The sequence below is a fragment of the Zalophus californianus genome, chromosome 7 (genome assembly GCF_009762305.2).
Source record: "Zalophus californianus isolate mZalCal1 chromosome 7, mZalCal1.pri.v2, whole genome shotgun sequence".
Taxonomy (NCBI): Eukaryota; Metazoa; Chordata; class Mammalia; order Carnivora; family Otariidae; genus Zalophus; species Zalophus californianus.
In genome coordinates, this window is record NC_045601.1 from 115,841,668 (window position 1) to 115,860,781 (window position 19,114).

The following is a 19,114-nucleotide window of genomic DNA, read 5'->3' on the forward strand; positions in this document are numbered from 1 at the left end:
GGGGCCAGATGCCAAATGGATTCCTGGCCCAGGTTTGGCTCCCGGGTAGTCCACTGAGTCCACCCTGTGCCACTCTGTATGAGCTAGGGGCAGTCACCTCCCCTGTCTGGGCCCTGGTGCCCACTGTGCGGGGCAAGGGCTGCCCTAGGCGGGGAGGCTGGATGAGCAGGGTGTAGACTCCCATCCTGATGTCCACACTCCTGTATGAACACCCGGAGAGTGCCCTGGGAATCCACCAGACCCTGTTCCGATCTCAGTCCTGCCGCTTCCTGGCAAGTCACCCTTGGGCCCACTTTCTCCTTTCTCATCTTCTGCAAAGCAGGGATGATGGCACCTACTTCACAGGGCGGCTGTGAGAACCACCATGGGAGACCAATGTTTCACAACACCTCCTCCTTCCTTGCTCCCAGCTGACGCAGGTGCCGTTGTCAGGAGAAAATGGGAGCAGCCTGGGCGCCTGGGTGGCTCAGTTGGTTAAGTAACTGCCTTCGGCTCAGGTCATGATCCTGGAGTCCCGGGATCGAGTCCCCCATCGGGCTCCCTGCTCGGCGAGGAGCCTGCTTCTCCCTCCACCCCTCCCCCCTCATGTACTCTCTCTCTCTCATTCTCACTCTCTCAAAATAAAATAAATAAATCTTTAAAAAAAAAAAAGAAAAGAAAATGGGAGCAGCCTGCCGAGAACACCCCCACACTCACTCGTCCCCGCTCCCAAGCGCTGCCTCCCAGGCACCCGGCGCTAGCCCCTGGCCTCCTGGCTCTCCAACTGCAATGCTCGGACTCTCCCTCCACACAGACTCCTTCCCACCAAGGGAGAAACAGGGTTTGTTTCTCTCATTAAAAAAAAGGGGGGCAGGGAGCCTGGGTGGCTCAGTTGTTAAGTGTCTGCCTTCAGCTCCGGTCATGATCCCAGGGTTCTGGGATCGAGCCCCGCATCGGGCTCCCTGCTCAGCGGGAAGCCTGTTTCTCCCTCTCCCGCTCTCCCTGCTTGTGTTCCCTCTCTCGCTGTGTCTCTCTGTCAAGTAAATAAACAAAATCTTAAAAAAAAAAGGCCCCCCAGAACTGCACACTGCCCTCAGTTCCTACCCCGTGGGCCTGCTCCCATGGCTCATCAAGGACACTCCGAGAAGGCCGTCCACAGGCCCTCCTTCCCAAAGCCCCTCCAGTCAGGCTCTGGCCCTCACTGGTCACCACTGGCCCCCATGGCGCCAAAGCCCCAGCCCCTCTCTAGTCCCCCTCCCACTGCCACGCGGCTGCCGCCCCATGGGCCCTGACATCATGGCCTTCCTGCTCCGGACACCACACTTTCACCGTCATCTTTCCTTGACTCTCTATGGCCCGCACATCCAGGGCTCAGCCCTGGGGCCTCTTCTCTTTCTTGAGCACATCTACTCTCCAAGTGATCCCCTCATATTTCTGGCCCCAACTCTGGCACTGAACTCCAGCCTCATAAATCCAACCACCTCCTCAGCATCCCATCTGGATGTCCAACAAGTTGACCTGTCCCCAAAGGACTCTTGATTGCTCTGGAGCCGGCTCCAACCCTGGTCATCTCCACCCCCCAAAATGACATCACTGTTCACCTAAATGCTCAAACCAATGATGTAGATTTCTCTCCTTCCCTCATCCCCACATCCCCCTGACTCTCCCCTCAGACTATACCCAGACTCCAGCTACTCTGCACTCCCTCTGCCATAGACGGTGGGTCAACACCATCATCTCTCACTTGGAGGACTGTGTGGCCCCCTAACAGGTCTCCCTTACACCCTTGCCCCCTACCATCTATTTGACAGACATCCCTCTTTTTAAATCATAAATATAATTTTGACATGTCACACCCCACCCTCCAGTGACTCACCATCTCACTGAGAACAAGACCCAAGGGCTTGCCTTGCCTACAGGTGGAACATGGAGGGCCCCAACCTGTTTGCTTACTCTTACCTCCAGCCGCTCCCCCCATCCCCTTCTCCCTTCCAGGCACTTTGTCCCTTCTGTGTCCCTTACACACATCAGGCTCTTTCCTGCCCCAGGGCCTTTGCATGCACCCTCCCTGTGCTGGGATGGTCCTCCCCTGATGTCCACAAGGCTCATTTCCTTGCCTTGTTAGGTCTCTAATTCATGTCTCTGACCCCTAACCTATCTAAAATAGCCAGTCCACCCCTGTCACTCCCTAGCCCCTTCTGTTTTATTTTCCCTTTGTAACACTCATCACTCCCTGTTATTTTTTTTAATTAATAGACTTTATTTTTAGAGCAGTTTTCGGTTCACAGCAAAACTGAGCAGAAAATACAGAGAATTCCCATATATTCCCACTCCCCCATTTCCCCTACCACCAACATCCCATCAGTGTGCTTGTTATAATCAATGAATCAACATGACACATCATTGCCAACCAAAGTCCATAGATTACATTAGGGTTTGCTCTTGGTGGTGTACATTCTACAGATTTTGGCAGACGTATAATGACATGTATCCATCTACTGTTTCATTGCCCTGAAAGTCCCCTGTGCTCCATCTATTCACCCATCCATCCCTCTCACCCTCCCTCCCTTTCCCCAAACCCTTGGCAACCATGATCTTTTTATTGTCTCTGTAAGTTTTGCCTTTTCCAGAATGTCATATAGTTGGGATCACAAAGTATGTAGTCTTGGGCGCCTGGGTGGCTCAGCTGGTTAAGCGTCTGCCTTCGGCTCAGGTCATGATCCCGGAGTCCCGGGATCGAGTCCCACATCGGGCTCCCTGCTCAGCAGGGAGTCTGCTTCTCCCTCCGACCCTCCCCCCTCTCATGTGCTCTCTCTCTCTCTCATTCTCGCTCTTTCAAATAAATAAATAAGTAAATAAAATCTTAAAAAAAAAAGTATGTAGTCTTTTCAGACTGACTTTCTCTTACTTATTAATTTCTTTAAGGTTTCTCCATGTCTTTCGTGGCTTGATAATTCATTTCTTTTGAGTCCTGATTAGTATGCCATTGTCTGGACATACGAGTTTATTTATCCATTCACCTATTACAAGATGTCTTGGTTTGCTTCTAAGTGTTGGCAATTAAATACCTTGACATTCACAATAAACAACAGTATGTTAAAGGCACTGATGAGTCCTGCATAAAACAAACTCTTTACCTTGGGTGTACCTGGTTTTACCCATATTTGACCACTAACAATGCATCCAATGCACTGGATAATGCAACTTCCCACCTCCTGGGGCAACAGGAGCACATCCCAGACAAGCCCTCTGGGTTAGGGCAACCAAAGAAGCTTCTCCTTGAAAGAAGAGAAGCTGAGAGCCACAAAGCAGAGCTGGAGGCACCGAAGTAAAGAGAATGGTTGGGTCTGGGGGTTTGGAAGATGTAGGTCAGGCGAGGGTGAGGACCCCAAGAGGAGTAATGGGAACTAAAATGGGGACCTGACTCTGGTGCCCCATAGCCACATAGCAACTGGGTGCCCCTCTGCCTCTCAGTGTCCTGATGAGACAAGGAGATCAGGCAAGGCTGGCTGGTCCCTACAGCCCAAGGCCCTACTGCCCAGAGCTTCTGAGGCTATGGGTAGGTTCTTAGGTTAGTTTCTAGAATTCAAAAAGCATAATGCCTCTAACGCCCAGACTGAATCTCTAATCACCATTCCTCATTTAATGGATCCACGGAGAAAAGACAACTCACAGAAATGAGTAAAAAAAATGTGCAAGTCATATATCTGACAAGTGTATCTAGAATATATAAAGAACTCTGAAAACTCATCAATAAAAAGACAAAGTACCTGATTAAAAATTGGGGAAGGAGGGGTGCCTGGGTGGCTTAGTCGGTTAAGCATATGCCTTCAGCTTAGGTCATGATCTCAGGGTCCTGAGATCGAGCCCCACATCAGGCTCCCAGCTCAGCCGGGAGTCTGCTTCTCCTTCTCTCTCTGCCTCTCCGCCGAGCTTGTGCTCTCTCTCTCTCACAATCTCTCAGATAAATAAATAAAATCTTAAAAAAAACTTGGGGAAGGATGTGAAAAGATATTTCTCCAAAGAAGATATACGAAAGGCCAATAAACACATGAGAAGACGCTCAACATCATTTGTCATTAGGAAAATGCCTATCGCAACCACCATAAGATGTTACTTTACACCCACTAGGATGGCTATGATCAAAAAGATAGACAATAGCGGGGCGCCTGGGCTCAGTCGTTAAGCGTCTGCCTTCAGCTCAGGTCATGATCCCAGGGTCCTGGGATCGAGCCCCGCATTGGGCTCCTTGCTCAGCGGGGAGTCTGCTTCTCCCTCTCCCACTCCCCCTGCTTGTGTTCCCTCTCTCGCTGTGTCTCTCTCTGTCAAATAAATAAATAAAACCTTTAAAAAAAAAAAAAGATGGACAATAGGGATGCCTGGGTGGCTCAGTCAGTTAAAGGTCTGCCTTCAGCTCAGGTCATGATCCCAGAGTCCTGGCACTAAGCCCCGCATCAGGTTCCCTGCTCGGAGTCTGCTTCTCCCTCTGCCTACAGCTCCCCCCTGCTTGTGCTCTCTCTCTCTCTCTCTCTGACAAATAAATAAAATCTTTTTTAAAATTAAAGAAAAAAAAGATGGACAACAGAAAGCACTGGGGAGGATGAGGAGAAACTGGAACTTTCATACCCTGCCGGTGGAAATGTGAACCAGTGCAGTCTGGGAAACAGCCTGGTAGCTCCTCAAAAAGTTAAAAGTAGATTTACCATGTGACCCTGGGTATAGATCCAACAGAAATGAAAGCCTATGTCCACTTGTACCTAAATGCTCATAGAAGCATTACTCATAACAACCCAAAGGTAGAAACAACTCAGATGTCCGTTACTGGATGAGTGGATGAACAAAACGTGTATACCCATACAATGGAATATTATTCAGTCATAAAAAGGAATGAAGTCTTGACCCAGGCTACAACATGGGTGACCCTTAAAAACAGTACACTAAATGAAAGAAGCCAGTCAGAAAAGTCTTATATGAGTCCACTTACTATATAAGCATTATCTAGAATCAGTGAATTTATACAGACAGAGAGGAGATGGGTGGTTGCCAGGAGCTTCAGGGAGGGGAACTGAGGAGTAAGTGCTCAAGGGCATGCGGTTTCTTTCTGGAGTAATGGAAATGTTCCGGAATTAGATAGTGGTGATGGTGCACAACTTTGTGAATGCGCTAAAAGCCACCGAATTATATATTTTATTTTTTAAAAATATTTTATTTACTTATTTGGCAGAGAGAGAAAGAGAGAAAGCACAAGCAGGGGGAGCTGCAGAGGGAAAGGGAGAAGCAGGCTCCCTGCTGACTAGGGAGCCGGACGAGGGGCCTGATCGCAGGACCCCGGAATCATGACCTGAGCCTAAGGCAGAAGCTTAACAGACTGAGCCACCCAGGCGCCCCCAAACTGTACATTTTAAAAGGGATAAAATTATGGTATAGAATTATATCACAATTTTATACACACACACACATACACACACATAAATAAAATGACCCAGAGCTCCCTGAAGAAATGGCTGATTACAGCTCTGAGGAGCCTAGAACACCTTCATTCCAGAAAGCAAGGACACTTCCAAACACCAGTGCACTTATGTGAAAAGGATACCAGAGTTAACTTGAAGAGGCTCCCACTGGCCAAAAGTGGGACAACTTAAGCATCATTGAGAGTAATGAATACAAGGTCTGAAACTCATCAAATTTATAAAAATCCATAACGATAATAAAAATCAAAATCTAAAAAAACTTTAAAAGTCTGTTAATAACCAAATGTCTGCAAGAATGTGGAGCACCGAGATCTAGCACACACTGCCTGTACGTGTGGGGACTGGTACAACCACTTTGGATAACAGTTTATTTTATTTTATTTTATTTTTTAAAGATTTTATTTATTTGACAGAGAGAGACACAGCGAGAGAGGGGACACAAGCAGGGGGAGTGGGAGAGGGAGAAGCAGGCTTCCCACGGAGCGGGGAGCCCGACGCGGGGCTCGATCCCAGGACCCTGGGATCATGACCTGAGCCGAAGGCAGACGCTTAACGACTGAGCCACCCAGGCACCCCTGGATAACAGTTTAGCACTATCCGGTAAATGTGAAGACACACCCTGTGACCCAGCAATTCCACTCCTAGGTTTATACCCTGCAGAACTGCATGAGTTGGGGGGTGTCTGAGTGGCTCAGCTGGTTAAGCGTCTGCCTTCAGCTCAGGTCATGATCCCAGGGTCCTGGGATCGAGCCCTGCATCGGGCTCCCTGCTCAGCAGGGAGCCTGCTTCTCCCTCTGTGTTCTCTCTTTCTCTCCCTCTCCCTTGTTCTCGCTCAAGTAAATAAATAAAAATCTTTAAATTAAAAAAAAAAGAACTGCATGAGTGGTTTATTCAGAGAATGTTCAGAGTAGCATTTTTCACAATAGCCGTAAATCAGAAACAACCATGATCATGTAAATGCTAGCCTGGATAAGTAAATCATGGTCTATTCACATATTAGAATACCATACAACGAGGAAAAATGAAAGAATCACTACTACAAAGAACACTCTAGATGCATGGTAAAGAGAAAATGCTAATTGAGGGCACCTGGGTGGCTCAGTCGTTGGGCGTCTGCCTTTGGCTCAGGTCATGATCCCAGGGTTTTGGGATGGAGTCCTGCATCGGGCTCCCTGCTCAGCGGGAAGCCTGCTTCTCCCTCTCCCACTCCCCCTGCTTGTGTTCCCTCTCTCGCTGTGTCTCTCTCTGTCAAATAAATAAGAAGAAAGAAAAGAAAGAAAAGAAAGAAAAGAAAGAAAAGAAAGGAAGGAAGGAAGGAAGGAAGGACGGAAAGAAAGAAAGAAGAAAGGAAGAAAGAAAGAAAGAAAGAAAGAAAGAAAGAAAGAAAGAAAGAAAGAAAGAAAGAAAGAAAAGAAAGAAAGAAAGAAAGAAAGAAAGATAGAAAGAAAGAAAGACAGAAAGAAAGAAAGAAAGAAAGAAAGAAAGAAAGAAAGAAAGAAAGAAGAAAGAAAGAAGAAAAAAGAAAAGAAAGAAAATGCTAATTGAAAAAAAAACCCAGCCGGGGCACCTGGGTGGCTCAGTCTGTTGAGCATCTACCTTTGGCTCAGGTCATGATCCCAGGGTCCTGGGTTCAAGCTCCGCGTCAGGCTCTCCGCTTGGAGCCATTAAAGAATAGTAATTCTATTAATTAAAATTCAAAGAGAGACAGAACTGTTTGGTTTTGGATGCATACTTACATGGTAAAACCAAACACAAAGCAGCTAATAACACTAACTATTTAGAATGGTGGGTCCCTCTGGGAGGGAGGCCCAGTGGGGGAGAAGGGTGCTAGGGAGGCTTTTGTGACTATAGCAATTCTCTGGTTTTGACCTACATGGTAGTGACTTGGATGTTGGCTTTGTATTGATTTGCTAAAATGTATAACCTATGTTATACACTTTTGTATTTTAAAATGAGAAAAATACTCACTGGTCACCTTTGGAGGTTGCTAGAGCACCAACTCATTTTTTTTTAAAGATTTTATTTATTTATCTGAGAGAGAGAGAGCACAAGAGGGGGGTGGGAGGAGGGGCAGAGGGAGAGGGAGAAGCAGACTCCCTGCTGAACGGGGAGCCTGACGTGGGGCTCGATCCCAGGACCCTGAGACCATGACCTGAACCAAAGGCAGACGCTTAACCGACTGAGCCACCCAGGCAATCCCCCATCATTTCTTTTAAAACTGATAAATAAAGGGAAAGAATCAAGTCTTTATCCTACTACACATACCATATTTCAGAATAACAAAATAAATGAAGAGGGAAAGTCCTTTACAGAAGTCTAGCTAATGCAAACAAAATGATTAAATTAGAAAATCACCATCTGGTGAGAAGGAAAATATGATGGAAATCAGCTGTTGACTTACAGTTAAGGGTGAGGTGGTCACAGCTCTTGGGGCTCCCACCTCCCCTGCACCCCTGCAGCAGCTCTGGGGAGCGCCTCACTCCCCTGCAGACTGAAGCACTCCAGCCATCCAGACCAGGCTGTGAGCAGGGTAACTACTCCACTGGCTACAGCAACAGGACGATGGGCTTTTTTGCACGTGCTTTGCATGCTATTTCCTGTCCAGAATTTGCACAAACATTCCTGGAGTTCTTGCCAAGGGGGGCATAGACCCCTCCTGGGCGTAGCCCCTGGCAGGAGCCTCGAACCCTCAGACTTGGGAAAGAGCCTGGCCTCTAGCACCCAGCTCAGCTGAGCAGTGGTCCAGAGCAGCCTGGGGATGGGATAGGAAAGGGTCCTGGGGGGAGCAGGGATCTCGGGAATCTGGAGTTGACGCAAGTAGGGGCCCCCCATCCCCAATCTACTGCCTCACAGACCCCCATCCCCAAGGCAGTGGGGGGGCCCCTCCTCGCCCTTCCATACCTAACGCAGCAATGTTACAACTTAAGTCACTGACTTGATTTCTCTGTCAGACTTGTCTTGACCCTGTTTGGGGAGTGAGGAGGCGCAAAGGAAGCCTGCTGTGATTTGCCACCCCACCCCCAGCCCTGTCCAGGGGCACCCAGGCCAAGCCAGCTTTGCAGCTTACCAGGCCAGCTGGTGTGAGGGGGAGGGGCCCCCAGTGCACAAGGGCCCCACCCAGCCAGTCAGCACCATTGACAAAGGGGCTGGGGAAGGGGCGGAGGCAGGAATCCAGGGCCCTGTACGGTGGCGGAAACTTCCCATCAGAGATGCCCTGCCTGGGGCCTGGCCAAGTGGGGCAGGTGAGATGGCAGTTGGTCACCCAACACTTGGGGAGCAGGACAGGGTGGCAGCCTGGTGTCCGATGGAGCTGCTGATAGAGGTGACACCAGATAGCCTGCTGTGGGCGGGGCCGGGGGAGGGGAGGTGGGAGTGGGGAGAGCCGTGTTCAGACCCAGGGTGAATCCCAGCTCTATCACACATTCGCTAGGAACCCTGGCCCGAAGCCTTAAGCCCCGCTGCAGCCTCAGCTTGCCCATCTGACTGCGGTGCTGTGAGGCTGACGTGTGCTAATCCCCACGAGGGGTCTAACACAGGGCGGGCACGAGTGCGCATGCTGTCGTTACGGAAGCTGGGGCTCAGGGTTCCGCGGGGGTGAGCAGGGTGCGGACGAACACGTCCACAGCCGGGAGGGGGCTCACTCGCCACCGAATGGCCAGCACCCAGGTCAGTCGGCACACAGCTCTGGATACCTATTTGCGGAACGAACATATGAGAAGAATATCAGGAACCAGCAGTCACTAAGAGAGACCCAAGGAAGAATCAGAGCTCAAATCCCAGGTCTGCCCCTTTCTGGCTCTGCCACCCCAGGCAAGTCATTCCACCATCCTGCCCCCCAGAACCTGGGCTTCTTCATATATCACACAGGAATGGCAGTCATTAGCAAATACTCCAGGCACCTGGGTGGCTCAGTCGGTTAAGCGTCTGCCTTCGGCTCAGGTCATGATCCTGGGGCCCTGGGATAGAGTCCCATGTCGCGTCGGGCTCCCTGCTCAGTGGGGAGCCTGCTTCTCCCTCTCCCTCTGCCCCCCCTCCGCTCGTGCTGTCTCTCACTTTCTCTCTCTCAAATAAATAAATAAAATCTTTAAAAAAATAATAATAATAAATAAATAAATACCACCCTCGCAGCTGATGGCTGGGCTCACAGCAGCAAATGGATACAAAGGAAGTAGAGAAGGGGTACCTGATGCCCGTACCACTGTCCCCCTCTCCTGAGAGTTGGTAGGGGCTTCTGGGTGTGCGGCCACACCCAAGATGCCTGGGAGGTTATACCCTCCCCCGGGGTGGGGGGCAGCCAACGACTACCTAGTAAGGGGGTCCAAGAGGCCTGGCCCCTTGCCTCCAGGCAGGACCCCATCCCTGGCACTTGCTGTCCCCTTCTCAAGTGCCCTGCAGACACCCTGTCTCCCTTCTGCAGGCCTGCCTGCAGTAAATCACTTGTCTTGGGTTATGCTTCCCAGCATCTGACCTAGGACAGAAAGTATTTTGTAAACTCTGAAGCATTGTTTTATTTTCCAGGAAATGCTGAAAAGAGAGGAGCTGACTGGGAGCCTGTAAGTGAAAGAGGATGTCTGTCTGCTCTGTGGGCAGAGTCCTGCTGCCCTGCCCTCACCAAGCTCACAGGCAGGTAGCGGAGCCGGGGAGGGGAAAGCAACAAGACTGTTAACATCAAGGACGGGCAACTGCTACGAAGGAAACTGAAGCAGGGGTGGGGGATGGAGAACGACAGCAGCTATTTTTTCCTTAATTTTAATTCAATTAGCCAATACAGAGTACATCAGTTTCAGATGTAGAGTTCAGTAATTCATCAGTTAACAGCAGCTATTTTATTTTTTTTTATTTTATTCATTTATTTATTTGACAGAGAGAGAGGGAGAGAGCACAAGCAGGGGGAGAAGCAGGCTCCCGCTGAGCAGGGAGCCCGATGCGGGGCTCGATCCCAGGACCCTGGGACCATCACCTGAGCCGAAGGCAGACACTTAATGAACTAAGCCACCCAGGCGCCCCATCAGCAGCTATTTTAGATGAGATGCTCTGGGAAGGCCTCTCTGAGGAGGTGACATGGGCAGAGATGTGAACATCATGAGCCATCCTGACCTCTGAAGCCAGGCACTTCCAGGGAATGGCAGTCCAAAGGCCCTGAGGCAGGAGGATGTCCAATACATCCAAAAAGTGGCCAGGAACCAAGTGAGGAAGGAGTGGCATGAGATGAGGTCAGAGGTACTATGCAGCTAGATCACGCAGGGCCTTGTAGGCCGTTAACAGGACTTTTTATAGGACTTTGGGTTTTATTCCAAAGAAGAGGGAGTCATTGAAGTTTTGAGCAGAGAAGGGATGGATCTGATTTAGGTTTTAAAAGAGTCTCTTTGGCTGCTAGGACAAGGAGGGAAGCAGGGAGACCGGGTAGGGGCTGTTGCAATGATGCAGGAAAGCTACAGTGGAGGCTCAGAAGGGAGGGCAGCAATGAATGTGGGGAGAGGTGGTGCAATTCTAGGCGTTGTGAAGGTAAAGTCAGGAAGGTAGTCAGGAGACAGATGGATTCAACTACCCAATTTACAGAGGGGAGGAGGGACATGTCAAACTATACCCCGGGGATGCAATCAACGAAATCCAGACTGCAGGAAATTCTACAGGACAAACAACCTGGCTTCTCCAATAGATCAACTGCCAAGGACAAAGGAAAAGATGGAGAGGGAAACTACGGATTAAGAGAGACTAAGACACGTATCAACCAATCACAATGTGCGGCCCTTATTTGGATCCTGAGTCAAACTCAGTGCAAAAAAATAAAAACAAGACAAAACAAAGCAAAGACATGTCTGTAACACTCAGTGGATATGTGACAATATAAAGGAATAGTTTCTTCTTAGGTAGAATAAATGGCATTGTGATTATGTTAGGAAAAGTCCTTATCATTTCGAGACACATCTTGATGTATTTGTGAGGAAATGGTGTCTGGGACTTGGTCTGAATGGCGGCGGGGGCGGTTGGGGGCAGAAATGGAACAAGACTGGCCATGAGCTGGTAGGAGTTAAAGCTGAGCAGTAGGTACATGGTGGTGCATTATCCTATTCTCTCTACTTCTGTAAAGGCTTATATTTTCCCATAATAGAAAGTTTAAAAATAAAAAACAGAAGAGGAAACTGAGTCCCAAGCAAGGTGCCAAATGGCCAAGGCTCCTCCATGAGTGGGTGTAAAGACCAGGATCTCGCCCTCAGCCCCCCTGCCTCCCAGCCCATGCTCCTGCCCTGCCTCAGCTGTCTCTCCTCCAATGGTCGGTCAAGGCTGGACCCAGGCAGGCCAGGGATAGGGTGGTATAGCCCTGGGGAAGGGCCAGACAGGACAGAAGGGGGTTGAGAGGTGCTGGGCTACCTGTTCCAGAAAGTCCAATGAGGCCAGTGGTTTAAAATATTTGGCATTTGCCCCTAGCCTCACCTCCCACTTCCTCCCTCGGGTTCCTGCGCAGATTTCCTCCCCAGCCCCTACAATCCACCTCTCGTGCTCCAGCCTCTGCATCTTTGTCCCTGTCATTTTGCCTGGAAGGCACCTTCCACCTCTCCAAATCTACCATCCTTTCCTTCCAGATCTACCTCTGGCAGAAGACCTTCCATGGTCAACCACGCTCAGTCTTCAGGAGCATGCCTATCTGCACTCCCTAATGAGAGGTGCCGTGGCATAGAGGTTAAGAGCAAATCCTCTGGAGCGCCTCGGTGGCTCAGTCAGTTAAGCGTCCGACTCTTGATTTCAGCTCAGGTCATGATCTCAGGGTCTTGAGATTGAGCCTCGCATCGGGCTCCACACTCAGCGAGGTGTCTGCTTGGGATTCTCTCCCTTTCCCTCTGCCCCTCCCCACTCTCTAAAATAAATAAATAAAATCTTAAAAAAAAAAAAAAATATAGTAGAGTCTCCGGATCCAGATTGCATGGGTATGACTCCTGCGTCAGCCACTTACTTACAGTGTGACCTCAGGCAAGTCACTTAACCTCAGTTTCCCCATCTGTAAAATGGGGATAACACTACTGAGGAAAACTAAATGAGTTCATAAATATGGATAAACAAAATAGTGCCTGGTGCATGTCAGTGGACCTCAGGCCCCCTGGGGCCCCCTGGCATTGCTGTCCAGGGCCTGCCTCCCTCCTTTGTGGCCCCCCCCAGGACACCTCAGTACCACACACACAGTGGGCGCCCAATCACCACTTTCATGGAAACCTGGCTTCTGTGACATTCCTTCTGCCTTCCTGGTTCCCAGACTTACCTTACCCACGTGCCCATCCTACCAGGTCTCATCCACCCCAGGAATGCAAGGAAGGAGAGGAGAAAGAAGGCCATGTGGGGACCAGTTCAAAACCAGCCACAAATAAAAATGTAAACCCAAGTGGCAGCATCTGACCAACTGAGGGGAATGCAATTTAAATGCTCACTTTTTTAAGATTTCCAAGAAAAATCCCAGATATTATCAAGTGTAATCTTAATTATGTTTTTACGAGGGATGACATTTGTTGTATACAATGCAAACAGCACAGGATGGCTAAAAGAAGGAAGCATTCCCCATCCTGCCTGGCACCAAGCCTCCCGCTACCTGCCCCCAGAGGTAAGCCCCAGTAACAATCGGGTATGCAGCCTTCTAAACATGTTTATGTGATATGCACACACAGACACATACGTATATTTTTTAAATGGGATCACATGAAATACATCATTCCACTTGCCTTCACTTGCCCATACGTTCTGACCATCTGTTCTCTCTCAGCGTCCCCCAGCATCTAAAACGGTGCCTGGCACACAGGGGACGTGCAGTGGAGAGATCCACTGACCAAACGAAAGAATTGAACAGCTGCCTAAAATTGCACCGGCTGGAGACATCTTAATTCTGTCCCCAGCACCCCTGCCGGACATGAAGCTCTGCCGCGCTGACCATCTCCACTCTGCACCCTGTGAAGGCACCTGTGGGAGAGACTACCAGGTCAAAGCTCTGATCGCTGTTGCCAGGAAGGCAGTGCCCACCTACTCCCCCGGCTTCCCATACCCTCCGCCACAGCAGAGGTTTACTATGATGATGGCTTTTATTTCTCGAATGAACTAACGCTATTTAGAGACTCCACCCTGGGTCCTCAAATATCCTTTTGTCCCTCCTGAATAAATGAGAGGACTCATCCTTTATTGTTTCTGAGCCGCCCTCGGGAGCCCAAATCCACAGTAAAGAGTCATTCTCTAGACAGTAAACAGTTTACAGATGCAAAATCTGAAACATCTCTTTGACTTCTAAAAATGGTCAGGTTAATTTTTAACTGTCAACTTCAAGCAAGTATCCACTGACCCCTCCCACAATACAAAAGAAGAGAAAATGAGGACTCCCACCCTCTCTCTCTATTTCTCTCTCTCTCTCCCCCTCCCCATCCCAGTCTAGGGTAGCCAGATTTAGCAACTCAAAATACAGGACACCTACTTAAATGTGACTTTCAGATAAACAACAAACAAAATTCTTAGTGCAAGTATGTTCCATGCAATATTTAGGACACGCTCGTGCTAAACAAATTCATTGTGTATCTGGAGGTCAAATTTAACTGAGCATCCTGGTTTTTATCCCTTAAGCCTCCTGCAGCACCCACCCAGCAGCAGCCGAGGCCTCCTCTGCCGCCTGCCCAGCCCGCTGCCCCTCACAGTCAGAAAAGTCTCCAGAAGCATCGCCCCTACCCGCACGGCACACCTGCCACTCAGAGATGGCCCCACCAGCTTCCCTGGTATTGGAGTTCCCATCCCCTCAGAGCCAGCTGGGGCCAGCTTCCTGCTCATCTCCCCTGGCCCACCGTGCAGGTGGGTAAGCACTATCTCTCGACCCAGCTGCCCCGGGGGTGGGGGGCGTGTGTGTGATGTGACCCTCAGGTGGCAGCCCCTCGGGGACTGCTGTTGCTACAGAGCCACCTGCCTAAGACCGAGGCCCTCGCCCCGCCCAGTGCCTGATGGCTGCTGAGGTCTAGAGGTCTGACCATCCAAGCTTGGCTCCAGAGGCCCAGTCTAGCTCCAGAGCCAACCGTGGGTCTCTGAGGTTGCCTGCCGGGGCTACTTTGGAGCTCCACTTCTTCCTTCACCCTGTTCTGCCTGCTTCCCGCCCCGGCTGACCAGAGCCAAGACTCAGGGACCACCCCCCACCTGCACGCTAATCCCCCCTCCACCTTCTACCCCACCTGTCCCCAGTCCCTACCACCCCCCATCCCCTGCCCCAGTCTGCTGCCCCTGGCTGGAAACCAGCCACAAAGTGCCTACATCAGGTGGGTGTGGTGCTGGCTAATGGATTTTATTTGGCTTTCCAGTACTTTCCAAATTTTCCACAACAAGCACATCTTACTTTGGTAATAAGAAAAATAAAAGCTGGGGCGCCTGGGTGGCTCAGACGGTTAAGCGTCTGCCTTTGGCTCAGGTCATGATCTCGGGGTCCTGGGATCGAGCCCCACATTGGGCTCCCTGCTCGGCGGGGAATCTGCTTCTCCCTCTCTCTCTGTCAAAAATAAAATCTTTAAAAAAAAGAAAAAGAAAAGCTTTTTTTTTTTCTTGAAACTTAATAAAAGTGTAAAACCAAGCATCCCTCCTCCACACTCACTCCTCCCCCATCCCTCCCACCTGTTCCCGCGGGAGGGAGGGCTGCCCCCAAATCCGTGAACTCTCCCACCCCTCCACCCCCCCAACCCTGTCCCACCAGGCCCACAGGCCGTTTCACTTCTCCAGTGAAGGCTTTCTACCACCAGCCTACCCTTGCCGGGGGCTAGATGCAAATTGATGAGCGACTTCCTCAACTCCTATGGGGAGAAGAAAAATGCTTCATGTGTCCTGAGGTTGATGATGTGAGGGACCAATACGCATTCACTCATTCTACAAGTGAGCTAGAGCGACCCAGTGCCAGGCGCGGGGGACACTGGGCACAGGACACAGACTCTGCCCCTTGGACTTCATAGCCTTGCAGTGGGAAGGTGGGGCAACACCCCAGTGCCCCAGAGGGTGCTGGGCGAGGGGAGGTGAGTGACCAGGATGCCCAAGTCAGGAAGCTTCCGGGAGGAGCAGAAGTCTCACCCCCCCTCCCCCGCCCCAGGGTGAGAAGTGACGTGGAGGGAAGAGGAGGGAGAGTGTCCGAGTAGGGCGACAACCTCCGCGCAGGCCTGCAGGTGAGAGAAGCATGACTTCCTTGAGGAACTGAGAGCAGTTCAGAGGAGCAGGAGGGCAGAGGGAGGGTGAAAAGACGGCGGAAACCCATACTTGGGGAGGACAACAGTGCCACATTAAGGAGACTGTCCTTTGTTCTCAGGGCAATGGAGAGCCACTGAAGGATGCAGAGCAGGGGAGGGACACAGGGCCAGGTGTGCATCATACAAAGGTCACACTCCTGCTCACTGATGTGGATTCTTATTCTCAGTAGCCACAACCCACAATCACGATCGGGCACATCCCCCCCACTGTGCTCGAACTTGAGCCGCGGAGCACCTGAAACCTGTATCTCCATGGAGACAGCAAGCCCCAGCAGCCAGCTCCACAGCCCTCTTGCTCTTGCAATAGGGAATACAGGTTAAGAGCATGGACTCTGGAGCCTACCGTTCAAATCCTAGCTCCTCCACTTTCAAACTGTGTGACCTTGGACAGAGAACGTCTCTGTGCCTCAGTCTCCTCATTTGTAAAATGGGGCTAATCCCGGTACCTACTTCATGGGGCTACAGTGAGGAGTGAACGAGTTAGAGTTGGACCAGGACCTGGCACGTGACAAATGCCAAGTGCTGTTAGTTTTTACTGCTATTGCTGCACCCTCTTCTGGAGACCCCCAGGGCCAACCCCCTACAGGCACTAACTAACCCATCCTCCACTTGCCTCCCCCTTCCCCTGAAGCACCCCTCCCATACTCTCTTACACTTTCCATGACTAGGGGTCAAGACAGAGCCAGAGAGGGGGAACCTCTAAAACAATCCCCACCTGGCTCTGGGGCCTCACCCTAGCTCCCTCTCGCCCCATGGGAGAGAGTACTGGACTTGGAGCCAGGAACTGAGTGTCACCCCCGGCTCTGCTGCTGACCTTCTCTGGGCCTCAGTCTCCCCCTCTGTAAGGCCAGGACAAGAACATCTTGCAGATGTCTCATCAGCGTGGCTGTCAAAGGAGCGACAACGGCTGGGGAAAGGTCTGCTAAATGTCCACATCTGTCACAGACCCCAGAACACTTGGCCTCTCCTTCTGGCCTGGGTTTCCTCCTCCACACAATGGAGTCATGAGATTTGCTCCAAGCTCGCTATGAGGACTCCAAAAGCTAAGGACGGTGGATGTGCCAGTCAGGCCAGAAAACCCACCAGGAGTCTGCCTCCTGGGGCGCCTGAGTGGCTCAAATGGTTAGGCGTCTGCCTTCAGCTCAGGTCATGATCCCGGGGTCCTGGGATCAAGTCCCACATTGGGCTCCTGGCTCAGCGGGGAACCTGCTTCTCCCTCTCCTTCTGCTCCTCCCCCTGCTCATGCTCTCTCTCTCTCTCTCTCTGTGTGTCTCAAATGAATAAATAAAAAAATCTGAAAAAAGGAGTCTAGGGTGCCTGGGTGGCTCAGTTGGTTAAGCGACTGCCTTCGGCTCAGGTCATGATCCTGGAGTCCCGGGATCGAGTCCCACATCGGGCTCCCTGCTTGGCGGGGGGTCTGCTTCTCCCTCTGACCCTCCCCTGTCTCATGCTCTCTCTCTCTATCTCATTCTCTCTCTCAAATAAATAAACAAAATCTTAATTAAAAAAACAAAAACAAAAGCTAAGGACGGCCTGGCTGGGGCCTTCCCGGATGCCCTGAGGCTGATCAGGACTTTCCCAAGTGCTGGGACAGAGACAGACACCCGCGGTCTGAGCTGGGCACCCCAGGAAGAGAGTGCTAACCCAGGGGCCTGAGGAAAGCCAGACCTTCCCCGGGACCTTCCACCAAGTCTGGCTCAGGCCAGGAACTCAAACCAGGGGCCCAGAAAGACCCTCTGGAGCCATCGGGACTGTGACATTTATCTCCAAATGCCATAGGTGCCCATCAGTTGCAGGACCAGGAAGGGCCTAAATGGGACTCTCTGCCTTTGGTGGCCCCTGGGCCTGGGGGGTGGAAAGAAAGCCCAAGAGGAGGCTCCCTCGCCATCTGCAGGTTGCCGGCTACCTCCCATAGTTCAGACCCATTCATCCATTCATTCCACAAACATTACGTGGTGCCAGACCCTGGGCAGGCACAGGGTCAGCGACAGAGATGAATCAAACAGATTCCTACCCCGAAGGCACTTCTGGTCTAGAGGGTGACAGACAGGACATAAATAACTAAACCACAAGGCAGACTAGGTCGAGGAATGCAGGGCAGGAGGCAAGGATCTCACCTGGGCATCAGGAAGCTTCCTGGAGGGGGTGGTTTGTGAGTGGCGATTTGCATGTGACCGGAAGGTCAGGTGGGTAAGGGATAGAACCTCCACCATCAGGGACAGACAGTGCTGTTTGCACCCCAGCCGTGCCAGAGCCAGGGAAATGTGGGTTATTAATGGTTGTGCCCAGAGAAAAGCAGCTACATGTGTCACTGCACATGGGGGGCAGGGCTGGGCTGCGGGCGGAGGGGGAGGTTGGGGCTTGAAGCTGGGTCCGGCCAATCTCTGGGGTTCGCCACCGCGGCCCTCACGCCCTGATGACCTTTTAATCTTTTCATGCCCTCCTAAGGCAAAAATAAGAGGGAGAGGTAGTTCCAACAGGCAGCAAGTAGCCTGGGGGGTGAGGAGGGGAGCGGTGCCAGGAAGACCACGGCTTCCGCTTACTTGCAAGCTAGGTAGCATCACCTCGTTCCCCCCCATCCCAGGTATGGGGGAAGGGGTGGAGGAACAGAAGAAAAGATCTTTAACTGCAAACCAGACAGCACAGGGCGCATCAACTGCTGTGTTTCTCCCAGCCCACTCTGATCCATAAATAGCTTACGCGCCAAGCTGGCACAAGCCCACCCATCCCGCTGGGACCAGACGGCCCCAGGCCAGCCACTCGGAATCCCCGGGCCTGGGCGCCAGCTTCCTCAGAAACCTGGTTCCTGCGTTTTCCCCCAGGGTAAAGGCCTCAGCCTCTAGCTGCCTTTCCCAAGGGGCCCGGCGCAGGGGCATCCCGGCACTGCCTGGGTGATGCCCGCGAACCCCGGTGCCCGCAAAGCAGCCCCGGCCGCGCGCCCGCCGCTCTCCAGGTAACTGCCCAGTCCTCGCCGGCGCTCCGCAGGCACGCACTCGCGAACGGGCCCCCTCCCTGCGCACCCGCTACCCCAGGCCCAGACCCCCTACCTGGGGGCAGGAGCGCCCGGCACCAGCGGCGGCGCCACGGGGCAGAGCGGGGCGTCTGGGGCCGGCCTCAAGCCCGGACGACTTCCCGGGGGAAGAGGAAGCTGCGCCGCTGCCGCCGCCGCCGCCGCCACCGCGTCTCTCCGGACCGCGCCGGGGCTGCGGGAAGGAGGAAGGTCAGAGCCGAGGAGGCGAGGGGGGGGGGGGGGCGGGAGGGGGTGGCGTGCACAGATGGGCGCAGATTAGAGAGGCATTTTTAGCGAGCCAATGGCAGCTCGGCGCAGGGCGGCGCGGTGCCTGCGCAGGTGGAAGCGCCGCGGAGGCAGCACCCGGCTTAGCAGGCGCCCCCGGGGTAAGGGGGGGGCCGGCGGCTCCCCCAGTT

The 19,114-nt window shown here is 52.0% G+C and overlaps 1 protein-coding gene across 2 annotated transcripts in view; it reads right to left on the minus strand.

Moving 5' to 3' along the window:
• Positions 1-18,914, minus strand: part of PACSIN1 (protein kinase C and casein kinase substrate in neurons 1) — a 57,746-nt gene extending 38,832 nt beyond the window's left edge. For both annotated transcript variants that reach the window (XM_027603175.2, XM_027603176.2), the window contains exon 1: positions 18,736-18,914. The gene's annotated coding sequence lies outside the window, so the exon portion shown is untranslated. The remainder of the gene's footprint in view (positions 1-18,735) is intronic.
• Positions 18,915-19,114: the final 200 nt, after the last annotated feature.